This window comes from Tachysurus fulvidraco, chromosome 1 (genome assembly GCF_022655615.1).
Source record: "Tachysurus fulvidraco isolate hzauxx_2018 chromosome 1, HZAU_PFXX_2.0, whole genome shotgun sequence".
Taxonomy (NCBI): Eukaryota; Metazoa; Chordata; class Actinopteri; order Siluriformes; family Bagridae; genus Tachysurus; species Tachysurus fulvidraco.
The window spans coordinates 26,773,071-26,795,520 of NC_062518.1; the positions used below are offsets into that span (position 1 = coordinate 26,773,071).

The 22,450-nt window shown below is 37.0% G+C and overlaps 1 long non-coding RNA gene across 4 annotated transcripts; it reads right to left on the minus strand.

Annotated features, from left to right (window-relative positions):
• Window positions 1-275: 275 nt before the first annotated feature.
• Window positions 276-22,303, minus strand: LOC113657544. 4 transcript variants are annotated; one of them, XR_007144037.1, is made up of 7 exons: window positions 21,573-22,303; window positions 13,414-13,512; window positions 7,567-7,668; window positions 4,513-4,640; window positions 3,969-4,109; window positions 3,367-3,656; window positions 276-2,486 (listed from the first exon to the last, which is right to left on the minus strand). It is a non-coding gene; the product is annotated as an uncharacterized LOC113657544 (long non-coding RNA). The 4 variants fall into 4 exon arrangements; XR_007144018.1 differs by having other exon boundaries at window positions 3,367-4,109; XR_007144038.1 differs by lacking the exons at window positions 13,414-13,512; window positions 21,573-22,303 and adding exons at window positions 12,912-12,958; window positions 13,085-13,122 and having other exon boundaries at window positions 3,367-4,109.
• Window positions 22,304-22,450: the final 147 nt, after the last annotated feature.

Below are 22,450 nucleotides of genomic sequence, written 5' to 3' on the forward strand. Positions count from 1 at the left end.
AAAGCACTGCGAACCAGGTCTTTGTCTGTTTGTATTAATCTTTGAGAGTAATTGAGGTTCAAACTTCTATTCATCTGTAGTGTGTTTCACTTAAAGCATGGCATTTGAGCAGTTAGAGCATAGACCATCCAATTCTCTGCACATCCATCTGACACAAAGCTGAGATTTGTCTCTATGGGATGTCAGTGCTACAAAAATGAATCGGTCTTTCTTGGGAAAAAAATCAGTTTAAATGGCTAATCTTATTAAACTCTTAAAAATAAAAATGACACAGATTGCTTGGAAGTTTTCACTTTATTCAAACCTTTATTTAAATTGGGATGTTTTGTGTACAATTTTCCTTTTGTAATAATTATTCATTCTTGTGGTAAGCCTTGGCTTCAGATTCATGCACAATTACACAAGGCCATGTTTGATCTCCTGTCAAATAAATCACATTCCATGACAGCTTTGAAAATTCCATGTTGAAAAAGACTCTCCATCTAAAGCAACAGATTTGTCTTGGGACAGCTGTGGCACCAGGGCTGTGTAACGGGAATAAGGTCTCCTGCTAGGGTCTCTTTAACTCCAAGTAGAGCAGCCCAAAGGCTAGGGCAGGCCTGCGATTGTAGCCCCCTGCTGAGGATGAATGAGGGCTCTGCCTCCCAACAATTACCCTGAGGAACTGCCCTGTGAAACACAGTTTTACAGCTCCAATCCAATCGAATCCCCAGGCAATAGAGGCCTGGAAGAAAGACTGTCGGCAGGTAGTAATGGTCACTCAAAACAGAAACAACATTCCACGGTGGGCAACCTCACCCCTTCCTGCTGGGATCCTGGGGAAGTCCACTAGGGTCCTCTCTTAAAGGACACATGATACCAGCTAACGCCCCCCTACTGTCCAACTCCACATAACACCCCATGATATAATGGACCTGTTTTCGCTCTTTCATTGACACATCTATGTCAAGCATATTACATTAGACATGTGCTAGGGCAATATTCATATTCTAGTATATTATTTTGGTAACAGGGACATTTAAAAATTGCAGCTCAACATTTCCAGAAATGGCAAAAGGTATTGCAGATATGGGCTAAGTTTTACATTTCACATATTATTTATTTTAAACCAGACTACTTTCTTCACATGGTCAGAGCAGTGTGGCAACTTTTTTTTTTTTAACCAAAAACCTTAATGTGCCTGTCTTGACAGCTCTCGATTGTGACTAAGCTCAGAACAAGCTGAACTGTATCACACCACATCACCACACCCAATTACAATGTGTCGTTCGGAAAAGTTTGTAGATTTCTGCATGTTTACAAATTTACAATTCGGTTCATATTAATTCATCTGACAGATTATTTTAATGTACATGCATAGAAAAAGAAGGGAAATATAATTAGCACGTTAAGCGGTTAAATGAGCTGACAATTTCCAACAACATTTCACAATATAAACGTAAACAGGCATCATACACACATACTGTATAGGCAAGTGCTAGAGTATGTACTGTTCTCAAAAATGCAATATAACAAACAAAAATAACAAACTGCAATATGAGAATTTCCTGAAAATATTAAAAACCCATATTTAATCACTTTCGACATGAGAAAATGGCTGAGAAAATTCTTGAATTTTTTTGTTAATATAGATATTGCTCTGCATCCGTATTTCAAAACGTTATATTTTAAAATAAACCCAACCACACTCCTCGGGTCCCTTGAAAACTGCATATCCTACCCGAATGCACTTGATCGTGCTCATCAGGACAATGTTTACATTACTGCTAGGTGTGTTAGACTCTGCTGAAGGGTAAATTTCCAGTCCAGGGTTGGGCAATTGTGCTATTGCCAATCATTTTGTTTGTTTTTTCCTTACTTCCTTACTGTGCAGCATACAGGTCCCAAATAGTTTACCAACTTTAAATTTAGGTAGTGCACTTAACAGGTATGAGCTGTTATTCCAATGTTTTTTTTTTTCATTTCATTATTTTTCACATGTGCATAAACTCAAGATCAATCAAGGTCAAAATTTCTCAGCGCAACATATTAATCTGTGATGTATGTGCACGCTCTGTCGCATGCGATCTTGTTCAATAACCTGATAAACAATTAGCAATTTTCTTTTCTAGATGTTCCAAACTACAGTTTTTTCTGACAACCGTTACACTAGCAATATACTCAGCATCTATCAAAATACCCTAAAAACCACTTACACTTGACTGGTAAACACTAAAGATGGAATTACTATATTATGGCATGAGCATCCTTTGGTCTTCTGATATACCCTCTTCCTTCCCCATATAATCTCCATTGTTAGGTGACTAATAGTCCAGGTACAAGCATCCAGCTGAGTTCTAACGTCTACTCTCAGCTCTTCCTCAGGCTTAGGTGGGCTCTTCTTTGACTTAGTGATTAGTCTCACTCATGGACACACACCCATACTGTCTGCTGACTTCACATCTTCAGATCCTGTTACTGCCTTCTGTTTCACCATGCTTGCATTCCTGAGTGAATCACGATTCAATTATCAGCAATTTACAAATTTGCTAATGTGTTAGCAATAGCTGTAAATATTCTTTTAAAGCTGGCATACATTGTGCACTCATCATCACTTCATTGCCGTTCCCTCTGAGAATAATTGTGGGTTTTGGTTCCTGGCCAAATGTTTGATCTTTTGGAACGTTTGCCATTATTTTTGTCAACTGGGCAAAACTGTTGCATTTACGTTTCGGTCATAGAACCACTGCCCTATAACATCTCACCGCCCCTTCCCTGGAATTTTGCTATAATTAACAAGTTCTGCACTGCAATCCTTTCCCAAGCAGAACAGCTATAAGTACACAGTATATTTTTGAGAGATCACCATAACAAGCAGAGTGGCACGATGTAGTAGATTAGCTATGCGTTTCTAATAAGTACAGATGTATGAGCTAGTTTCTCTAATGTTACCCAGCTGTAATTTTACATAAACACTTTTTTTTTAGTTCTACACTTGTTAGCAGACAACATCAGCTTGTTTTTGAACACAAAATGATTTAATGCAGCATTAGCAGTAAGTTTATTTTCACATTGCAATAACAGATCACAGATTATGCCAAAGATTTGAACCTGTACGCTTTTTAAAATTAACACTACACAACAGTCAATCCAGTAATGCTCAACAATGGATAATGAACAGTAGATATAAAAATGAATAAGGAATCAAGAGAAAACAAATAGTAAATTTAGGAATAATTATGGACATATTAATAAGAAATCAATACATTAGGCACATCAAATGCAGGATAAATGTTAGCCAATAGATTCTGTCTATGAAGCACCTGTCAATAGCCGCTTATTGTTCCACATTAGGGACAATCAAAAAGACAAGTCCCCCTCTCTCACCTTGCATGTGCTCTGTGCTGTGTCTCGGCAGGTCTGAGGGCTACAGGGGGTCAGTGCCGAGTGACAGAGGTCCTGCTGGGAGGGGTGGAGGCCTCTTCATGGACCCAGCATGCAGTTTCATTCCCAGCACCACCTTGAGGCCTGTGGCCACTCCACAGGGGAGTAAATTTGACTCATGGTCCTCACCTACTCATTCATGAGACAGGTGAGTGCAGGCCACAATAATTCAAGACAAGCCTCTAATTTATCCTGGCCCACAATCCTGGCTCCGCATCCTCTAATGAGCATTCCTAGGAGAACCCACGTCAAAGCTAAAGAACATTTCCACACCTGTGCTTTAGTTATGGTGGATTATGTTACGGTAGATATTGACAGTGTGTACTGTGTACTGCTACGCATCCTGTAAATAAGTCCACTTAATGATTGTGATTATTTTGACATTTTAGGCATTTGAGAAATAATCTACATTCATACTTAAAAGACTGCTTTCTTTATTAAATAAATATAAATCCAGTATATAAATAAGATCAACCTCATAAATCAGTCAGAACGATCAAAACGATGAATCATTCCTGAACATACTTACATTGCACCATACACACCTCTTTTAATGCTTAAATGATGTGTGAAGAAAACAGGCTGAGTGAGAGAAGATGTACATTCCTCTCTCCATAAAGTGTAAGACAGGGCAGGGTTCCTGTTACTCCGTGGGAGGCCGAGCATATGATGGCCACATTAAATACCTGCACAGACACGTTGCTTCTCTCAATAGGTGATCCAAATATAACATGCAATTACTTTTAGTAGGTTGTTTCGGTAATGCGTTTGTAATTTATGTGTGAATAACAATTTGTATAGCAGCAGTTCCACAATTTTCTTGGTCCCATGCTGCGGCATTATTACAATTTGTATAAGATATTATATTAAATATCTAATCAACAAGACATACATATTGTAATAATGAAAAGGAAAACTATCTTTATACTAATCACTATTTAAAATCTACAGATCGACTCTTTTCTATCTAGAAGCTATTCCATAATACATATTATTATTTATTATATTACCATATTAATGACACTATATTAAAGAAATACAGCTTATAATGTGAAATCCACATTAAATTCACATCCTCTGTTTATTCACCTGTTGGTGTTGGTTGGTTCCACCTTCGTTTCTGATTACAAACTGAAGTGATTAGGCTCTATGTCATATTTGCTATGTGTATTAATGGTCATCGTGATCAAAGCCTGACATTAAGTGTGTGAGGAAATCTGAAACAGAAAATACGTGGCTTAGATAATATGGGACTGAATTGTTTAGAGTTGCATACGAAGTAACATTTTGTACTCTATACACACTTAACAAGCAGCCAAATTAGATGGAGATTAGGTTAAAAAAGGACTAATATCAAACTTTCTAGTGCGTGTGGAAATCTTGCAGAATGGGCTGATAGTAATGGAAGATGGATGCGTTAACATTTCACTTGCTCAATAACTATCCAAGAACTTCAATGCACGACAGTGTGATGAATTCATTTCAGCCGATAGCCTGCTCATGTAGTTAATCAATCATGCATCCGAGGCTTGTTTTATCTGGACACAGAAAAGGAAGTTACCTGATTATTATCTGAGATGTTATCTGAGACGAGTCATCTGAGATGCCCCTATATCAGGCAAATGAACTAAAATAAGGTTTTAGTTCAATTGCCTGATATACATATAATTTGTCATTATCAGTGGTGCCATGCTTTCAAATAATACTTGATGTACAATGGCAACAGCAAGGGACCTTGTGCAGATCATTGAGTTACCCTATAACTTCCTTGTGGTTTAATAGCAGATAATCCTTATTTAAGACTCGGACCATACACACTTGAAAAACAAAATGCTGGTGGCCTGTCACACGCTACACTAAGATCTAGTATGTACAGATAAGAGAAGAACACACATGGTAAAAGTAGATAGTTACTCTGAGAAGTGCTGTTTCAGAAACTACAACATTATACTGAACTAAAAGGAGTACAGTTGAATATAAACAGGTTTTTATAGAATTATGTCTTAGTCACAGGTCAATATTAGGTATTGTCATACAGTATATAAACTGACTTTATATTGTGCAGTATTTAGAATTTTGCACAATTTCTAGGCCATTTTTTACATTTAAGCAGATCAGTAATATTGACCATGTTAACTCTTTGTACAAAATACAAAGAAATTCTGAAAAATAATTTTACTCAAGTTGTTGCTTACATTATCATTTGTAATGAAACATTGGCTACATTTATAAATGTCAAACAAGTATTTTCATAGTCTCAGACATTTAGACCAAAGAGCGTATATGTAGTATTACCTACTATCAGAGGTGGGAGTAAGTCACACATGTGCAAGTCACAAGTAAGTCTCAAGTCATAAATGTCAAGTCAAAGTCGAGTCGAGTCTTTTTTTAATATTTGTCAAGCAAGTCTCAAGTCTCAAATTTGCGACACAAGTCTGACTCGAGTCAAGTAGAGTCCCCCATCTCTGAATCATTTAACTCAAGTCCGAGTCAAGTCTTGAGTTGTGAAAGTCAAGTCAAAGTCAAGTCGAGTCTTTTTTTAAATTTGTCAAGCAAGTCTCAAGTCTCACAATTTGCTACTTGAGTCTGACTCGAGTCAAGTCATATGACTCGAGTCCCCCATCTCTGCCTACTATACACTGTCTTTGCACTTTTTATTTTAAAACTAACGTTAAAATCTTAGAATCAAATAAAAAATATTAACATTCATTAAGTAGTAACACCAATATCAGGAAAAGCACATAATCTTAGTACTAGGTAATGCACTATTTGCTGTACAAGACAAAAGAATAGTGACATACAGTAATAAATACCCATTGAATTGCATGACTAGCAACGACAACAGTGTGACAAATAGACAGTGAGATTAAACAAATAAGGGCAGGTCACTAATGCAATTCATGGTGCATTATTAATTCTAATAATAGTCTAATGCGTATGTTCAGATCATTTAGTTCAGTCAATTTGGTATGTGTGCGTATGTGTTGACCTAAGCCAGGTGCAGGGTTGATGGAGCATTAGTGGGCACTGCTCCATATGGAAAGGTGTTTTAATGTTTTAACCTTTTCCATGATTCCACAGTAGGGCAGAGGCCTTTTCCTGTTTCCAAAAGCCTAAAAAAAAGCTGCTGGACCATGATAGCAGCTTCAAAAACACAAAAACACTTACTAACACAAACTATATATAAGTATTCCAAACCTCCCATCTCCCTTTCCCGGAAAGAGAACCATGTGCCTCGTTTGTAAAGCATTAACACAGCATACGCTTTGTCTGATCAGTTTTCCATCACCTCACAATCAGTTGCCCCTATCACTTAGTTATTGTCCTTGCACTATTGCACTATTGCACGATTGCAGCCCAATTAGCATCATGCGTGTGTCAGTCATATGGCTTCAGAAACCATTATAATAGCGATCTGAAAGTGGAAAAAAAAACTCTTTTCATCATCTCAGTGAAGCATCTCGGTTTTATTAAAAGCATGTGCTGACCACTGCAGATAATTGTACTTCTCTATTTTTGACATAAAATACGTTTGGGTTATATAAAAGTAATGAATGGTGTAATTCTCATGGCTATGTGAATAATATGCCACGGTTTTGCACCTCATTCAAGAGGCTAATTTGTGAGAGCACATAGCCCAGTGCATGTGTTAGTTTGGAGATAGAGATGCACTTGAGCATGAATATTTCAATAGGACTCTTGTTGTCTTTTTATACTCAGCCCTCTTCAGAACACTGTGTCCTGAAATTGTGTAATTAAAGTGTGAAGTGGATTGGTTTCAAAGCACACTCATACATTAACACAAAATAGGAAATAACGATTTGGAAGCACACTGTTTGCGCTTCAGTTTTGGAATATTATTTCTTGCGGAGTTCAAATATAACTTATGTGTTATAGTATTGGCATCTCTATAAAGACCGTTTCCTGTTTAGTTTCTCTGGCAACATGATTTGTTTAGAAGTTATTAGGTCTTTATGTCATCAAGCATAATTGACAGGGTGTCGTGGCCAGCTGTAATTGTGCATGCTTATTTAAAGGGTTGTAAAGTCTGATAATAGATAACTAGCATGATTCACAAATGACTCAAAGATAATAAATTGGCTTGTGGAATGTAGTCTCGTCCTTCAAAGTCCGAGCACTAACCGAGCTTCAATGATTGTAGCATTTCCTTCGCAAATGTCAACGGAAGACTCTTTGTTTGATCTCAGAGGTTCCCTGGAGAGCACTGCCTGAAAGGCGATGACACTGGCACATGGGAAGAAGAAAGAATAAGAGAAAGACAGGGTTAGAGAAAGATTCTGAAGAAGTTTCAATTACAGTGAACACAATATGTCCGAAAATGGAGTGAAAAGCAACCCGACTGTGTTTTTTCAGAACCTTATCTGAGAAAGTGTCAGGTGAGATGGCAGCTTTGGAAGCAGGCATGCCTGATCAGAGGAAGGTGATACCAGAACAAGACAAATTACTTCCTTTTCTTTTTTGGTCACTTATTGTACTGAGGTCAAAGTTTATGGCTGTTTGTCAGTATGTACCTGTAGGCATCGGGGCTAGTGTACCAAACTGGTAGTTCAGGAGGGTTTTGGAGATTCAAAAACTTTATACTGCAGAAAATAAGGTACATATTATTCACGTGCTGGGGGTCTCAGGTTCTCAAACCAATGTTGAAGGAATAAGCTTTTTACAGTACAGGTTCTAATGGTACTATAATTTGAAATCATAAGTGAGCTACAATTTTCTGCAAATCAGTGGGATTAATAAATATAGAATGTCTGTAAGCTCACGTGCAGCACAGTATTTAGCATTGCTGCTTTACAGCTCCAGGGTCCCCAGTTTGATCCTGAGCTCCGGTTACTGCCAGTGTGGAGTTTGACATGTACTCTCAATGGGTTTACTCTGGGGTCACTAGTTTCCTCCCACCTCCCAAGATCACATCAGGTGCCTTTGACTGAGATGAACACCTTGTAGCCAGAAAATTTAACAAAAACCATCGAAGCATCTAAACCCATGAGATTCATGTTGTCTAATATCTTTTGTCCACATTTCTGGCCACAAGTTTCAGGATATTAATTGTTTTCTCTGCTCTCTGTACACGATGTTTACGACTGGTTATTTAAATAGCCTACTTCTCCGAAGGTTGGTGGTTCTTAACAAAACAAACCAGACCAACTACTGTAGTCAAGATTTTGGTCTGGTTTGCAAGACTACCTAAAGATTAACTGCACAAAAAGAGAAAAGTACCACTTTACTGTGTGTGTGTGTGTGTGTGTGTGTGTGTGTGTGTGTGTGTGTGTGTGTGTGTGTGTGTGTGTGTGTGTGTGTGTGTGTGTGTGTGTGTGTGTGTTTTAGCTCATAATGGAGTGACGCCTCTGTGGGAAAATGTACACAATGGGTGAATGGTGATGAACCTGTTTGATAGAGAGAAGGCTGTGTTAAATAAGACATTGTCCTGGCTGTCAAAAACAATGTGAATGGTGAATGTATGTTGAGCAGCTTATAGACCTCTAATGACCTGAGGCCATGGGAACATATGGAGAATCAGTGTGTTAGATATGGTGACAGTACAGACTGGATCCAGTGTGGTGTTTGCCTTGCTTTGAGAGTTTTGCACCATGAGATGAATTGCCTTTACCTGGTTATCCTAACTCATGCCCCAAAGCCATTCCCTGCTGCCCCCTAATTCAGTCTACCCCAGATCTGCTTACCTCTCTGACACTGCTTACAAAACGGTGTCTCTGAAAAGAGAAGACTTGCATTACAGTTACTGTGTCTGCACTTTTTTAAATTGTCTTTTGTCCTTGTGCATTATAGTAGATTCAGTTAAGGTAAATATACTGTAAAAGTATAGCTTAAGGTAGTCTAAAGTAATTAAACTTATTTAGGGGGCAGGTGATCCCTCTGGATGAAAACTGTGACCATTCTTTTAAACCGAGCAAGACTGTTCTATATGAATGTCCCACGAAATCAGTAGTTTATGAAATACTCAAACCAGTCCTGTTGGGACCAACATTCATGCCAAGGATAAGAGATGTACATTGTACATACAACAGTACCCACATTATCCTTAGATAATATACAGTATTAATGTATATATAAAGATATACTACAGATATATAAAATAGACTTCTAGAAGTGTGTAGAAAGGACACTGTTTATATTATTTACTGTTTAGTGTCACTCAGATGAGGATCAAGAGGATCAAATGTTCCTCTCGAGGTTTCTTCCTCATAACGTCTAGAGGAATTTTTCCGTGCCACCAACACCCCAGGCTTGCTCATTAGGGTAGATGATAGAGATAAATAGTAACTTAATTTTAAACTTTATTCTATGTTTCTTTGCTACTGTTAAACTGATTTAAGACAATGTCCATTGTTAAAAGGGCTATTCAAATAAATTGAATTGAAAATTTTAATTGTTATGTGAAAGAAGCTGATCCTGGGCCTGTTGGCTCTGGAATGAATGTTCTTCTATCTCCTCCTGGATGGATTTGTGACTGGAACTTGAAGAGTCCCTGATAGTGTTGGGGGCTCTACAGACATCTCCTGAAGATGCTCCATGGCTGGGAGTTGGACACCAATGATGTGTTGGGTCATTTTCCCCACTCTTTCCTGGGCTTTTTAGAAGACCCATCGAGCTTGCGATGCAGCTGGCCTGGATACTCTCAATGGTCCAGCAATATTTTTAGGAAGTAAAGACACTTTTGCGCCTTTATAACCGGAATTGAAGTGCTATGGAGCCTTTAAAAAGCCTAAGAGATGCAGACACCCAGAAACTTGAAGCTGGAGAAATGCTTTCATACTCATTCTTAATCTCATACTAAATGACAGGTTTATAATTCCATAAGTCAATCAGTATGTTGATTTTTGTCTTCAAGCATGTGGGAACAAAAGCCTGGGTCTGTGACAGGTTGAAGTTGTGTGAAACAACCTATACCATATGTACGGCACATGTCCTAAGCACATCCTGGGGATTACCATCATGTCCAGCTTCCTTAAAATGCATCTGAATGCACATCTGTTTTTGTTAGTTAAATGGCAAGGTCTACAGTGGAAGCTGCACAAGTTGGAGTTTGCTGCATGGTGCCTTGGTCAAAGCAAGTTTGGAGGTGCCTGAGATCGTTAGTAACAAAGGCACCACTGGTCTTGTAGTCAATAATACATAAAGACTTTTTAAATGCTGATTAACATTTCTTTACTCTGTAAAGTCAGTTTCTCAGGCCAAGAAATGTGGCAGCAGATTATCATTCACGTCATATGATGGCTGCTGGATTGATAAGGTTTGTCTGGGCACATGGAAATTGGTGATAAGATCAGAGTTGCATTGAAGTGTGGAGGATGAGTTAAGAATTCAAGGGAAAAAATAAATTCAGCAGAGTTCTCTCATGAGTAACATTGCTCATCTCTCTCAATGTGGCAATGACTTACAACATTAGAAGCGAATTCCAATGCAATTTAAAAATAACAATGAAAAAAAACTAAAATGTTGTTTAATACAAAATGCGCTTTCATATAGGCAGAGAAACAGCAGTAAATTTCTGACAGAAAAAAGTCTTCAAGACATTAGGAAAGCAAAATGACACGCTCAGTTTTCTTTTCTCAAGTTTTCCTTTCTGGGAAAAGTAAACAAAAGAGTCTTGTGAAGGAACGACTGCTTATACATCTATAACTTTATACAAACACAGTAATAAAAAGAAATAATAGGAGCTTATTTTGTCATTTGTGAGGTGATAAAAACAATTACAATGAATGGCAAATTAGGTATAAGAGGAATAAAGCTTCAGGACATGCTGTATCCTGTATTTAATTACTTCAACACAGCAGTATGTTGTCTTCAGTATATATTTTATTCATATGAGTGATTGTTATACGTCACACGAATACCACAAACCACAGATTGAGCTCAACAGCTCTTAGTCATTCGCTTTCTAATTTTATGTGGTCTATGTTTAGCAGAAGCCAACATGTGCCACACAAGAAAAACAGGAGAAAAGAAAACATACTGCTTCCTCTACCCCCCCTTCCCCACCACAACTCTCTTTCAGTAATAGTATAATTGGTTGTTTCTTTTTCTCTTCATGTGGCTATGGCCGATCTTTATCAGAGGCGCCACTGGAAGGTGGAAGATGGTGGCAGTGTGCAGCATGCATGTGTTTGTGTGTGTGTGTGCCTGAGCACACTGTGTGGTCTATGATGGGAACTGGCATGTTGTCTCTAATGCTATGTTTGTTTAAGGGGTCTCAGGCCTGTCACATCTCTTTAGTGCCACACTTGAGACATGGCAGTGTTTCCTGCATCCTATAAACTTTAAAAATAGGAAACATTAATCTGTAAAATCTATCATGGTAAAAGGATCAAAGATTGATATGAATACAAAGCATGTTCAACACATATCACAATAGAGTTAAATATTTCACTGTAGAATTGCTGTATCAAAACTCAGGTCAAACCTATAGTGTATAATTCGGCACAAAAATGCATATCCTCAGCTTACACTTAATAAACGGTTTCCATTACAATTAATAATCAGTAGGTTTCATCGTCATAAGCTCTAACAGCATGTAAGCTACTTTATGCGTTATTGGCATTAGTGTTATCAGTCTATACTCAACTCTGTAATAAAAGGTGATTTTAATATATTTAAACATTCAAGTATTTAAATAATGTTTACTAGGTGTGCCTTCTATAAACATTTATTAGGTAAAAAGGTTTTGGAGGAAGTGGAAGCATCAGGCCAAAAATGTATTTAAAATTAAAGTTTTAAAAAAAATGCTCATTTTAAATGTAGATGTTTTCAACCAATAAAATGAAGCTAATTTCAGTTGACAAGTAACTCTAATATATTACCTAGAATTTGACATGGTGCAAAGCCAGTTTATGTTTGTTACTGGAAACATTGTTTAAGTCTAACATGGCATTAGCAATAGAAAACAGGTCAACTTAGGTAAATAAATAGTTAGTGTTAACAAATGAGTTACAACTTAATTCAATATATGTTTTTTTTAACATTAGACAGATTTAGTGATTTCTCATATACTTAGATTTACATTAGCATTTCCTACTTCCAGGATATTAAAACATTTTATTGTGGAAGAGCCAGGGGTTTTCATCCTAATGATCTACACTGTAGTCCAGACTCAGATAGTTATAACATTAACTAAATTATACAGAATACTGTAAGGTCACAGCAGAATATATTTCTTCATAGTTCTTTAATTTTTTTCCCCATTGATAAATTTGCTTGAATGCTTTAAACTAAAATATACATTGAATAAAATGCTAGATAGGTAGCATACTGTTATTTGGCTCAGTGACAGTATTTTTTATGTCCGAATAAAAAGTATGGTTAGAGACTTCATAAGCACATCTGTAAGTCACTCTGTAGTAGGGCGTCTTCTAAATGTAAATGTATATGTAGAGATCAGAGTTGCATTGAAGAGAAGAGGATAAGTCAACAATACTGGGACAGAAGAGAAAAGTAAATTCAGTTCTCACATGAGTAAATGTTGCCTGACGTTGTCGATGTGAGCATTATTGACAAGCTAGAAGCAAATAAAAATAAAATAAAAAAGTCAATAAACAATACATGCTGAAGAGTAAAACTGGTTACTGCTTCTTTGTGTAAAGAATGTGTTTTTATTCTGCCATGAAGGTGTACAGTTACTGACTCCAGCTCGCTGTAGAAGCACCACTGACCAAGGGGCGGTGGATCTTTCTCCTGACAGCTTTGACACTTACATGGTAGGGTGTATGGTGCTGATAGTGTATCAGCTGCATCAGCACTAGGTTTAAAACAGTTTAAGTCTTACTGGTCACTTTAAGAGAAACCTTGTTAGTCCACTTTGCATGGGTATAGCGAGATACTATTTATCTTGTTCAGGAATCATTTGTCCTCTTGTCTTTTATCAGTGTCAGTTTCTGAATACCGTTTGGGCTTAGTGTGGGCTAACAAACTGTGAATAGCTACAGTCAATAACTGGATTCATACAAAGCTCACCTTTATGTTGACTGTACTTGAGAAAATGGCAAATGTGTGTATACAAGGTGGCACTGCTACTGGCGATTTAGTGAAGGTCAATCATCATTCATCAGGCTTCTGTGAATAAGGAACAGTTTTGTAGAATAAAGCACAATCAAAATTTGTTGATTACATCTTAATATTGACCAACTATAAAATATAATGAGGTATATATTACATGCAATTATAAAAATCTGCAATCTGAAGGTTTTTCAATGAAACCACAAGAAGTATGCAGCACATCTTATGGCCTAGTTTATATTAAACACTTGCATTTCTGGAAAGAACTTTGACAACCTATCAACTGTAGTGTTATTTGATATTGGGAATCTTAATATACCATCTAAAAGGCTCTTTCTGCTTTCAACATTAAAGCAGGACTTGATTACGTTACAATACACTGTCCTTTCTATTCCCGTTAAAAATCTTTAAAACCTTTTCATTGTTCAAGTTCATTGTCCATCAATACAAAGATGTGAATAATGCTAAGGGACTCCAGTTACCTCTGCAAGTTTTTAGCTTGCAAAAGCAACAATGACAGTAAAAAAATGACCTCAGCTTTGATCAAAGGCTTTTAAAAGTGAAGCTGAAGTTTTAGATATACTTCCACAGAAACCTGACCCAAATTGTGCTGCATCATACAGAAGCTCATCTATGGCTGCTCGATTAGTCTACATGAACGGTCTCAGCTGCTGTCCTGTGTGAGGTTAATCAGCAGTAATCGCTTCTCTGCAGGCCAGACTGTCCCGAGGTGGACACAGATAGCAGCTTGGCTCTAACGGAAACACAAGAGGGGAGCAAGAGATAACGCGCTCTTCTCCTTTTCTCAGAAGTCGCCTCGTAAACGTTACAAGCAGGCGGGTCAACATGGAGGTACTGGCCAGTAACCACACTGGTGTGAGGTAGAGCGAAAGGACCATGAATACCTTCATTATATAATATATGTTTATATAATAACTGTGTCTCCAGAGTAACTTAAAGAGGAGGCAGAACATGAGTAAAGCATCCACCTGAAAGCAAAACTAAGCTTCAGAAACTAATGCAAGATAAACGTATACGTTTAGGCAACGGTCCTCAAAGTGTAGTTCAGGAACCCCAGGGATTCATGAAGAATAGTTAATAGAGTTTGCAGTCTTTAAAAGGTTTTCTTACAGTGCTAGAAACCACCAAACATCCTTAACAACTTTAAGTATGCCTACTATTCGTTGCTGATAGTTTTGCAGCTATTTGACTGAAATCATTAAACTTATTGAAGTTCAGGAGTCTAAAAAGGCTATGTCTCCAATAGATTGTCTAAATATTTTAGTTCACATTATAATAATAATCTAGATTTTGTTCATGAAATAAATCTGTTTTGAAGGTGTCCAAGAAAATCCTATTTAAAGGATAATGAATTTCTTGCCTGATGATATAAATGTACTACTGTAGACTGTAAATAGGTCTTTTTGAATTATAACCCCAAATAAATAAGTTTCATGATCTTCCGGAACAACTTTACTTCACTGATTGTGACTTTTATTGAAGTGGTCATTTGTTCTGAAGCACACTTTAGAGGAATCACTATAGCTTAATCACTGTTAGCATCATTAGTTGAAAAATCGTATGCGATTCATTTTAGATTTTTGACATGTACCCTTATCCAAAAGTCAAACAAAGGAATCAATTACTGTAGGTTATCACCAGCTAACAGCAAGCAAGTGCAAGATATTTGTATGGAGCATCATTTAAACGCATTAGCTAATGCACTAGCTAGTTAGGCACAAAGCAATAAGCTGAGGTCCAAGCAAAAGTCATGATACCTGAGAAAACACTAATAAAAATATCAGAGAAGTTTGGATAACTACTGTTACAGTCACATTGCTGGATGTGCTTCATTGCATGTTAATAGTCTTCTAGGCAACATGTCTGAATTTAAAAAGGACCTGAAGTCTCAAATATATTTACACCCATATTCATATCAATAAACCATTAATATGTGTGTGTGTGTGTGTGTGTGTGTGTGTGTGTGTGTGTGTGTGTGTGTGTGTGTGTGTGTGTGTGTGTGTGTGTGTGTGTGTGTGTGTGTGTGTGTGCTTTGACACCCATATTACTGTCCAACTGTGTTAAAATAAAATATATAAAGTTTAAAATTATTCATTTTTTTATTTTGTTTTGTTTCGAGAAATTAATCCATTTGGAGGGTCGCACACTTCAGCTGTTTGCACTGATAAGGTTGAAATGATGTGTGTGTGTGTGTGTGTGTGTGTGTGTGTGTGTGTGTGTGTGTGTGTGTGTGTGTGTGTGTGTGTGTGTGTGTGTGTGTGTGTGTGTAGGTGTGTGTCTGTGTGTGTGTCTCTGTGTGTCTCTGTGTGTGTCTCTGTGTGTGTCTCTGACTTACCTCACACCTCTATAACCTACAGTAACTATCCCTCATTCATTATCCATAATAACATTATGTTGATCTCCAGATTTAAAGTGTTTATTCAATCTCTCTCCCTATCTTTTGCTTGGATTTACACTAAAGTCTAATCCACAAGTGTGAGACTCTTTACACAGAGTCAATATTTGCTTTTATCAGATCATTATTAGATGCTATCTGGTCAGCAAGAGAGCTCTTAAATATATAATATGTTCTTGTGGTAGTGTCTATATGTATATTGGTACACATATAAAGTAAATAGTATGGGAATACTGTATACTGTATGTATATTAGGTTATATGCAGACACAAGGGAAGCAGGTAATGCAGGCCGCTCTTTCGTTTCTGTGCAGCCTGAGGGTACACTGTAAAAAATTTCAACACAGGCTAAATTATGGACTTATCACTCTAAGAGCTTCAAAGAACAGCAACCACAAAGTAAACTATTAGGCAACAATTACATGAAATATGACTACCCATGAAAAAGAGCTTCAGCTGTGTTTAAAAATAAATTAAAAGAGCAGCTTTTTGATAGAACATTAAAAGGAAGTGTCTAAATCGTAGACACTAAGAATAAAGTGGGTGTTGCATATCATAACAAGTCAAACCATTCTCTGTCAATTCATCCAGTTTGTCACACTGACTTATTGGACATTCCTCACTTTCAGAATTACAGCTTTGTTGATGTTGAGAAATGTTATGCTTGAAAACGGCAGATTGGATAAAAAGCTGGGTGTTTATGGGTTAAGTCATAGCTTTGCCGTGGTAGCAGACTTCGCATATATGAGGTGCATTATGAATTTTATACTTTTGCACTTTTCTTTATTTTCCATTTATGGCATTTGACAGACGCCCTTATCTAAAGCGACATACAAAAGTACTTTGAAGTTTCTATGACTGAATACATAGTCACAGACTTAGGACACCATCAACCTAAAACCACTGTTGGGAGAAATTAGAGTATTTTTATAAAAAAAAATACATAAACAAACAGGGAAACTATGAGCTAGTTTAAGTGTTAGCTAATCGGAAGGAAGAGGTAGCTAATCTCTGCCATTGTGTAGTATAAATAGCTTGAGTAGTGTGTACACAGTGAGAACACAGATGATGCACTTATTTAAAAGTGTGGCATGTTGGACACTTCATGCACTCAACAGTCACAGCTTTGCTTATGCAGGAGAAGAAGGGTGGGGCTAACAGGCAATGACAGTGGATGAGAAACATTTTCAAGATAGCTGAAGACACACTGGTGGACCAGACATCTTTGTAATTTTTCTAAAATAGCTCACATTGCTCAACATTTTAAAAATTCATTGTGTTCTGCTGAAGCTAGAAATGTTGCCTTGTACAGTATGTGCTTGACAACTGGAAAACGGCTTATAATAAGCATTAATTTTCCATTTGAGATTATATGACCTTTATAATATTCATACACTAGACAGTAAAGTGCATAGTGTAAGTGCGTAGTGTATAGTACGTCTTTTGGGATGCAGTCAGTGACTCACTTTCTTTCTCACGTGCTCTAACTTTTTTTTTTCATTAGAAAGTGCAACGAACAGACACAAATCCTGCACCGTCAGCTTCCTGAGTGTGTGTGTTAATGTGTGTGTAGGTACGCGGGAACACCACCTCACAGCTCTGTGGATAACTATAGTATTTCCAGGGAGTTCCCTCTCAGCACTGAGGCTTTATCCTGTTCCCCTCGAAAAGCACAGAACATGACTGTCAGAAAGAAAGATGCAAAGAGACAGATTCCCAGTCTCCCAAGGTGAAAATGAATAAGAATTTGTATGAAATATTCCATTTAATTCACATTTGTTCTGTAATATTCCCAGCTGTTTTTGAGTACGATCAGGTTGGGATCATTTCTAACAGAACAATACAGATGGCTTGAAAAGCCTGGAATCGTCACACTACAACAAAGAAAGTCTGGTTTCAGGGGAGAAAGTGGAATCAGGAGTGGGGGAAGAAAACTCAGATTACACCTGATACCCACTACAAAGTGTTTGTCATTAGCATCCCTGTGAAATGAATGGCATGAACGATTTGAGGTGCCTGGAAAATAAAACTCCAACAAACATTGATGTGACCATAAATTATTCCAGCACAGGATTTAACAAAACATTTATTCTCTCTCAGTGTTTTCTACATTCTAGGAGAAATGTTTGCATCAGCTATCTAGCAATATATTGAATGGTATTTAAACGTTTCAACATTTTTTAAACCTGAAGAGATGAACGGTTCTAGGATAATAACCGGAATGTATTTAATTAGTGTGTAATTCACACAAACTACACACAAATAAGATGAAATCAGGTGTGAAGTTGGCAAACTGTGAGCACACAGAGCACAACAGGACTCTCTCGAGATTATTAGCAACTGAAAAAGTCTTCCTATTGCTAGCCACTTCCACAACCTGCTCTACCTGTTTGTCTCAGAGAAGCACAGCTTTAGTATCTGACTAAAAACTGGATGCATAGCAGCTATTTCCTGGTACACAAACATAAGCATAAAGCATAGTTAAAGCATTTGCATTATGTACATTGAGACAGGGAAATGGTTTAAGATCCTCAAACAAGTTTATGCCTTACTTTCTGTGCACCAACACCTTGACTCATTATGCTTGTTTCAGAATAAAACAATATTTAAATTCTGGTACAATCAGGGAAAGGAAATACTTGAGCAATTGTGAATTGTTTGACATATTTATAATTTACTTGAAAGTTAGTGGAACCGAATACATGCACTAATGCATTACCATGAAAATAGCACTTACTTTTAACTTCTTACCTTTGTATCTAAACTTTATTATTAATCTTAAAGCATCTGCAGTGTGGAACTTGAGCAATAGCTTCCCTGGCCATAGCTCCCTGGCTATTTCCATTACACCAGCATAAGATGGTGTACAAAATGGTCCTTCATGCTGGAGAAAGCAAAGATTCATATCCTTTGCCGTCCTAGAAAACATAAAATCTGTCTAATTTGTTTCTGGCTATATTTAACTAAATGTTTTCTTAACTAACACTGAGACTAATCCCGAATTCCACTAGCTGACATAATTGGCATGGCATCAATACAAATTCAAGCTAATGGTAAATATTGCAAACTTACAGAGATTAAATAAAGTTTTCAGTTCCAGTAGAATGGTTACCTTAAAACAAATACCAACATCCAACAGTTTTAGATATGAAATGAAAGTTTCTGTTCACAAAATCATACTTTGCACATTTACTTTTATATTTAGTAAAATAGTAATATAGTCATTTGAGTCCATGACTTAACAACTGTGTGTTATTTCTTTAAGAAAATACTATCTCTTAGCTTCAATTTGGTATTACACCAATTTCTCTTGAAAAAAACACTGTTGTTGATAGTTATTATGGCAACAAGTCATTTGCATTTGCTTATTCGGCAGGAACTTTCAACCAAAGCGGCTTACAATTGAGACAAGATACAACTGAGCTGTTAAGAGTTATGGGTCTTGCTTAAGGCTTAACCGTGGCAGTTTGGAGATGTTGGGATCTTACCCCACAATCTTCTGATCTATTGCCAAAGCATTAACCATATAGTCACTTCTTACCAATATTTCCAGTGCATTTTATGGCATGATATTTTGTTGTGTTTTAACCCTTGGCATAGTGAGGTTCTGTTTTAACCAGAGAGAACTGTCTCCTCAGTCCTTTGCTATTTGCTAACCAAAATGGCCAACACTGTCATTAAATGTGATAAAATCCCTGCTGTGGTGTACGTGCTCAGTTTAGTGAGTTCGCTACTTCTAATCCTAACGCTCAATTAAGATAGTGTGCTAAAAAATCCCAAAGCAAGCATTTGTCTCTAATATTTGAGAGAGAAACTAAGTACCACCTGCACTCTTATCAGACTGCAAATGGGTTGATTAGTTTCGCATAATTAGCCTGGTAAATCTAATCAATATCTTAATAAATCTCGTCAGGGTCTCAGCAGGTGGTAGTGCGCTTGCTGTTGCTTGCTTTAAGGAGACAAAGGATAAATGTTCATTTACACCTGGCTGATTTGAGTATTTGTAGCCAAATTTTGTCATTCTTATTTGTACTAAACTTAGTTTGATTTTTCAAACACTTTGTTTGCAATGCTTTATTATTATTTTTTTTTCAGCAGTACCCTAAAAGAACAACTGAAGTACAGTATTGTTGAGTATTCTGGAGTATACTGAGCAAACGTGCACAAGATCTAGTCCTGCGTTCTCACACTTATCTCTGTATGTAACTACTCAGCTCTCGTTGCTGTTGTTACACGTACAAAGTGGCTGCTAACGTTTGTGATTACTGCGGCTTAAAATTCCATATATAACTGCAAATTATTATAACCGAACCAAAAAAACAGGCTGAGCTGGAACGTTTGCTCAATGATCACACTGCAAAGCTAATCTAATCCTACAATTACATTTTATTTCAGATCTAGTTTGTCACTTTTAAGATTAGCAATTCAGGACATTATGTTCCTTATGTACATAATCCCAAAGCCCTGGCAAGTTTGTAAGCTACCCTTAAGGGTACCAACTGACATCAGTTTTAAAATCAACACACTTGCCCTAGTTAGGTCAGTTTACTCCGTGTTTCTTTTACATTGTGTGGAGAAACTCAAGTCATGTTTTTCACAATAGTGATATTTGCACTAAATATCAGCTGTTGCTTTTTTTTTTCAACACAAATGCTTGCAGAGATATTTAATATGATATGTTTTATATTTGCCGATTTTAAGAAATACTTATGTCCATCATTTTTCACACAGACTATACATGATACTGTCAACCTAAGTTCTGTGTAATTTAGTTCCTGCCTTTAGGTTAATTCATGAACGGAGGGTGTAATGTGACTGACAGTGGGAGTGAGCGACTCTGTCGAAGGGACACGATCTACTTTAGTGAAAAAGCAGACAAATTTTATTAGATCTTTCCTTCTTCTACATCAGAACCATAATGAAGAAGCTGGCTGCTGTTGCATTATTCATATTGGACCAACATGATCTCGCTACTGAAATTTTGTTTTTCAAATTTTGCATAAGATGAATCATTTGAAAGGTCAATGCTAGAGCAACGATCACACTGACATTTTCTAAGGTCTTCGTTTTGTGCAAGTTCGAAACGTGTTGCTTTTTCAAAACTTGCATGCTTTTCTTATCACTGAAAAACAGCAAGCTTACCATTCCAGGGCAAAATGAGTCAACATACAGTAGCTTGCAAACTTTGGTGCTTGCTGTTATGTTTAATAAAGTTACTCTCTAACTACACAGATTACTACCACTGACTGTTTGCATCAGTTTGCAAAATCAACTGATCACTTATATCCTGTTTAAGGTTTCTATCTAACTCTTTTTTTCTTATTGATTCAGACACCAACATTTTTCCAAATGTCAGTATATGTTCAGTCAACTGGATTTCATTTCTCCCTGTGTCAGTGTCTAAAGGTTTAGGATCGCATTACATTAGACTTGATCACATTACAATCTGATCTCAATCTCTCAATCTGTGTGTAACACACACACACACACACACACACACACACACACACACACACACACACACACACACACACACACACACACACACACACACACACACACACACACATTCTTAAGCATGTAGATGTGTCTATTTCCGTAAATGCTGTTTATAATGCTAATACTGGAGATAAAGATAACAACTATTTCTATTCAAACTGTATATCTAGATCAATGAGACTTGAAAAGTTAGTAAACTTCACCTGGATGCTGGAAGAAGATGAAAAGACATAGCAGGTGTGCAAATAATTGCTTTCCTCAGGTACATTCCAGTTGTGTAGCAGCATGGAGGAAACCTGGACCTGGTTCCTCTTGTGCACTTTTGACCTGGGGCCCACAGAGATGACTAGAAAACTTGCATAAGAAACATGGCAAACATGTTTAATCAATAACCAGAGCAATGAAACAAAACCATGAGTAATAAAACACCTTAAGGATTTATAGGACAAGTCCAGGCACCTTAACTTCCTACAATTAGACCTGAAAACCTGAATAGATGAGAAGAGGAAAAGAAAGTGGAGTAAAGCACATGCTGTCTATTTAGAGTATTGATATTAATTGTAGTGATAAAATCCCTGCCGTGGTATCCATGCTCGGTTCTGCCTATTATTCTGTTTGTACCTTCTAATCCTAGCGCTCAAATGAGATCATCTTGTGTTCCATAACAAGGAATCCAAGTTGATGGGGAGTTTTTGTTGGTTTTTCCTACTCTGAGGTTGGAACAGCGTTTGATTAAACAACATACCTTATCATATACCTTATTAACGTATTATATATAATGATATGGTATGATGTTTAGTCGTTCAGTCAAATGCTGTTTTGAAATGTAGAATTCAAATTGTTCCTTAACAATTCTTAGGATAGTTAAGAGTTCTCCGGCATCTAAACATTCTAACAGCAAAATCTTCTACATAAAACCTTTAAATATTTCCCCAGTCCAAGAAGAAGACTTATTGGCGCATCATTTCATATGAGTAGGAGCTCAAAATCAGCTTTCGGCATTTGGGATTTCTCGCATTGCTTTCAAAATTCTCTTTATTCTTACTATCTGCTCACATCCTTTAAAAAACAAAAACATGAA